Genomic DNA, 6,000 nt, shown 5'->3' on the forward strand with positions numbered 1-6,000 from the left:
AAAAGGTGTAAGGTGCCCTCAGCTAACATCTTAGAATGTTTGGTTGAGTTAGTTGTGCCACATTCCAAATATGGATGGCACTTCAAAGGTATGCACATGGGTTCACATCTCCATGGTTGGTGCAAATCACCATAGCTGGGCCACATCAATTGAATCAAATGTAACAACAGGAGGGCTTACAAAAGTCCCTGCCCCTCCCTCTGTACATTGTACCTATGTGTAATAAATGTGTCATGGCCACAAGGCATGTTTGACTGGTAATGCAGTCCTCAAGTAACCAGGCTTTGGATGTCTCTCTTGGATGCACATGATGAGACGATTACACTCCATATTTTTTCTGGTCATTAATTACGGGGCATGTTTGCCACCACATGATAGTTAGGGCCAATGTATGTGTGCAGATATGTGTGTAACTGTCACAGGAGACCCATGCTATGTACAAGTTGGCCGTGATATATCAGATGCAGTATCATCATGATTGAATGGCTGCCATTTCTTTATTCAGCCTACACATTGTATATGTTTATGAAATTGTTGCTCTGTGCACAGATTTTGAGCACATTTCTTCCTTCCATGTCTTATAGGTGGACCGGCACCCTACACTGTGGGAGAGGTGTCGACATTTGAGGACCCCGACCACTCCAGTAAGTATTGATATGTCTGTTATGTGTTGTGTTTGCTGTTTATGGACTCGTGTGTGTTGAACGCATAGCAAGTTGTGATGCATTGGGCAATCATTTCTCTTGTTCCATGAGTGGGATTTCAGTTTCTCAAATGTTTTGAGTTGGCCAATGCGTATCCAATGGTATTATCTAGGGATTGTAGGCCATTCCTGTAGGCCCCACTGTGAGTACTGGGGTGAGTCATGTGGATGACACTTGTATCAACAAGAGTCACACTGGAAGTCAGCTCCGATTTAGTCAGCCTGTCAGACCCACATTCTCCAAGATTGGTACAGCAAATTGCTTTCCAATAGACTTCTGCTTCCCTATTTACCAAGGTACTTATGAAACTGTAGGTAGAACCTCCTAGCAGCATGTACTTCCACATGTAGTCATACACGTATGTGGAACTTGAGTGCAATGGCCTAGGTGTGCATGCTAATCATGGGTGTTCTTGCAACTCTGTGTCTGATGTAAGCCAGGCCTTACTGGAAGTATATGTTGTGTACCAAGTTCTGCATTTCCTGACATGTGTGGCCCTATGATTGGTCTAGGGTTTGCTGACTCCTCATTGTTGATAGACCTTACCTGTGGTGTGTGTGTAGAGCCAAACACGTGTGGAGTTTTCTATACACTCCTCAGTGTACATGTTGTCGGAAATTCATAGTTGTTTATCCACCCCCCCACCCTCAAACACATGCATGGGTTTGTGAATGTGGTACCTAGTACTGATGCTACCAGTATGTTACACATACATGTGAATAAGTGACTGTTTGGTTGGAACCTAGTATACACACTCAGGTATGGCACTTGGTACTATACTGGCAAGTCCAGTTACAACTTGCAGACCATGTGGCTTTAGTTTAGCATTCCGTACACTGACATTTGTAGCCCAGGTCTTGGTGGAGGATATGCAGCATGATTCTTAGCTGATAACTGGCAGAACTCAGATGGCAAGTCAAAGCCAGTTGTTTTCCATCTTGTAGGTTATGGATGTGCTATGTGTGATGTGACCTTTGTAGGCTGGCCTGCCATGTACTTCCTCAGGGACATTCAATGATCTGTATTGTGATATGAGCTGTTACAAGTACACTAGATGTATTGTCTGATTAAGTTCTTGTGCCATTTCACACAATGCAGTTACAAATGTAGAATATTTGCATTTGACTTCACAGCGGCAAACATGACTCCAGACCAGGTCCGTGAATTCCAGCGCCGGGCCATGAGATACCAGCACATCCTGCTGGTGGAGTCGGGGTTCAGGAGGATGGCCCGTCGATATCGCCATGAACGGGCCTCCGGGGCATGGAGAGCCTTCCCACGGGGTGGGCCTACTTTACCCACCACAGCCATCACCAGCACAACCACCACTTCAAGCCAGGTGGCCCCACCCACAGCTGGGACTGTTGTGTCTACATCTGCTGGACTTCCAGGCCCCAGCATTGCTACAGGTGCAGGACAACCCACTGGCCCTGGCTCCACACACACACAGACCTCCTCCACCGGTACCCAGACTGCCACAGCTCCATCTGTTGACCCTGCAGCCTTCCACAACATGGAACGGAAGATGGACCGTGTGCTGCGCAAGTTGAGCCACCTGAGCCGGGATGTGCACCACATTAACCGGCGTGTTAAGTCAATCAAGAGGACCCTCCGCAGGGCCAACCTCTAGACTGTTTTTGAAATAGACATGATTCCCTCCCCTCCCTCCTCTTTCCTTGTTCTTATAGTTAGTGGGCTTAGGGCGCTTAGTGTTAGGTTAGTATAGGCTGTTAGTTTAGTTAGTGTCAGTGGGTGGGGGGTACTGATTCTTTCTATTTTTACTTATTAAGTGTGTGGGTGGGAGGGTTGAGGGCTATGTTGGGGTTCTTGTGTGTTTAAAAAAAAAAATACAAAAAATATATATATTTGTTTAGGATGGTATAGTATGTGTTTGGGTTAGTATGTGTTGTCCTCCATGGGTTGCGTCTCATAAGGGGGGTGGGGGGATGTTTAGAACGTTTCCTTACATGTGATAAGTAAGTGTAGCTTGGGTTAGTTAGGGACAGTTGTGGGTAATGAGTAGTCAGGGTAGATTAGGGTAGGTAAGATTTTTCCCTCAGTTTCCTCTTCTGTGATTAGCATTTAATAAATATTTGGTTAACCCTTAACAGTGTGTGTTAAATGGTACTTGATCCTGGGTTTGGAATCAGTGTACATGAATTTTGTACTATTACATTTCTGTCCTATGCTACAAACAAATCCCAACTGAGCTGTACGATTGGCAGCTACCCCAGAGCTACCTTCCAAAGTTTCCACCATTCGTTGAAACCACCAATCACAGTTCATATGGATGACAATGTGTTTCTGTTGATAAGTGTGTTTTCTACATCACAAACTGTGCTTCCAGACTTGGTATTGGGGGAACAGTTTTAGGTCTGACTGCAATGTGATGATCAAGGACACCCTTATAAGATGAGTTCTCATAGGCACTCTTGTATTCTTGTCTTCAGGACTCTAATACGTCATTTGTGACACAGTTCAGCATGATTACCTATTTGTATGTAAACTCAGACGCCTTCATTTATGCAGTTTTTGTAGTGTTTGCTTAGATTAGTGTGCACTGTTATATGTGTTAGTATTGCATGGTGACAACATTTTGTGGCCACTATTTGATGACTTAGATATCCCTTGAGGAAGCATTCTTCTGTCCAACACAGCATGATGGTGTATGGTTTCTCACTTCATCAGATATGTCCCTCAGGATGGGCAGAGTATGATGCAATCATGGGCACTGTGCTGAATTATCTGACTACATAATATCAGGACAGATGTATTGTCAAGCTACGTAATTTGACAGTAGGCACATTTCAGTTATCTACTGCACAGTTGATATGTCACATTACCCAGAGACAGATTTATTGTGTAAGTGCTATTTATTGAAAAGTGCTGTAGTGCTATCTGCACATTGTCCATGATTCTGAGTCCATTATAGTGACATCTTACATTGTGATCCTACACAAGGGGTTACGGAAATGCTTTTGACATGCTGGGGTTGATGTTTCAGACAGTGCAGAGGGACAGGATTTGCCAATGAGTTGGAGAGAGACAATCACTGGGCAGGCTGACAAGATGTACAGTGGTAAGCAGAACAGTCATTAAGTAGAGTTGTTGCAAGACTGGCTAGTTACAAAGCGCAGGACCTTGGTAATAGTTGGCCATGTGGCAGGGACTAGTGCTTCCGGGTACTTTTCCTTGTGAATGTGATCTGTTCCATGTCTTCTTCTTCTGATGTGTGTGTTGCCTCCTCTGTCCTTGTTGGTGGCGGTTGTGAAGGGGCAACACACACCTCAGTGTTAGAAGACGTTAAGTCAGACATCCTGGTCGCTGCTCCCTGGGAAGGTCTGAAGGCCAGTACTGCAGCAACGAGGATCTGCTGGTTCTTGAGAATAGCAGCCACATCACGATGGTAGGCAGTCAGGTCGGCCCTGAGGGGTTCAATGTTGCATTCGTGCACACGTTGACAGGATTGCTGTTGTAGGTGTTGGGTCAACTGTATTACAGCTGTGCTGATTTCCTGCTGGGTTTTTTGCAGTTCCTGCAAGATAGATGTTAGGGCTTGCATAGCTGCTGCCTGATCTGCAGATGACATAATGCACGAACGCACCCCCTCTAGGCTGGCTGTTATAGTTTGCATCCCCACCCCCACCTCCTTGGCCAGCTCCCGTTGTACTCCAACTACAGTTCTCTCAAAGCTAGTGCCAGTGTCGTCAAAGTCCTCAGCTGAGTTGGAGTTGGCAGGTCTTACAATTGGGGTGGTGGGTGGATCCTGTGCGATGGCTGCTTGTTCTGTGCTCCTCCTTGTGACTGAAGGTGGGGTCTGGAGGGTTTCAAGGACCTTTTGGATAGTCTCCTGGGGAATGTTTATCGGCTCGTCATCCATGTCATCAGGGTAATCTGGGACAGGCATATCCGCAGGAGATCCATCTTCCTCTGCAATGAAACAGGGTACAATTAGTGTGTCTGTGTTGTGGCTTGAGTGAAGTGACATGCCTGCCTTGTGATGAAGTCACATTGTGATCTTGTTTCGTGTTCATTGCTCCAGTCCTTCAGATGGGCATTCTCCCAGGCCTATGGCCCACCTGCATGCCACATGTATGTTATTGAGTTATTACACTTGTCGGCATCATCTCCTCTAGGTGTTGGTTTTGGCCAAATAGAGAATTTCCACCTTCTTGTCCTACTCAACCCTCCATCTACATCCATTCTCATGGTGAGACCTTTCACTGCCTGTGGGTGTTCTGATGGCTCTGGCAGCACACTTACCAATCTGGACCTGCCCCAATCTCTGATCTTTCACATCCACTTAAATGTATTTTACATGTGGCATATCCTATGCATAGCAATGTTATGACACAATATGGATCTTGGCATTGGTAATGTGTACTGCTGATGTTGGGGAATGCGGGGTACATTGGAATGCCCTGATAATCATATCAGTGTCCTGCTCTGACTGTGCAGGTGTATTTCAGTGACCAGTTACATGTGTCCCCCCCCCAATGCTGTTGTCTGAGCAGTATGACTTTTGGGATGTTACATTGTGACCCAGGCACAGGATGGACCCTGACATATGCAGCATGGGTGTGTCCTTAGTGCTGTGTGGCTCCTAATGTGGATGACATTGGCTGATGTTTGCGACAACTATGGGCATTGACATTTGACAGTACTGGGGCCTTTGTCTTGTTTCAGGGGATTGTTGAAGTTGTCATCCTCAACCCCCTAATTTAGGTGTGTATGATCCATGGGGAAGTTACTGCCATTGGCTACTTGAGCTGCACACAGAGCGGAGGTGGTAGAGACAACTGTTGTTGCAGTTACATTCCAATTGTCGGTATGCTCCGGGGCAGTTTTGCGTCAAAAAGTATAAATATGGCCCAAAGTGTTTCTGCTGCATTACAGTCAATTAGCCAGACTCAGTGCCACAACACAGGGAACAAAAGGTCATGCAGTGTCACATGAACCTGGAGTTCCTGCCCCACTGCCACCACAGATGGAGTCCGGGCCCCAGCCACAAAGATGCCAGACAGGGCACCAACCCTGCCACAGAGGGTAGAGCCCATGTTTCACTACTGCCACACATGAAACAGCAACCTGCCACCATACTGCTGCCACTCAGGAAGGTAGATGCCCTACCACACTTCTGTCACACAAACACCCAAAGGCCCGCAACGCACTTTTGCCACACAGAGCGAGTCAGTGCCATGCTGGGAGTGAGTTCTGCAGCACACCACACAGGTAGTCTTAAAGAACTGCCACACAAAGCACAAGAATATTTCATCTGCCTTCAAAAGACCCACAA

This window comes from Pleurodeles waltl, chromosome 6 (assembly GCF_031143425.1).
Source record: "Pleurodeles waltl isolate 20211129_DDA chromosome 6, aPleWal1.hap1.20221129, whole genome shotgun sequence".
Classification (NCBI taxonomy): domain Eukaryota; kingdom Metazoa; phylum Chordata; class Amphibia; order Caudata; family Salamandridae; genus Pleurodeles; species Pleurodeles waltl.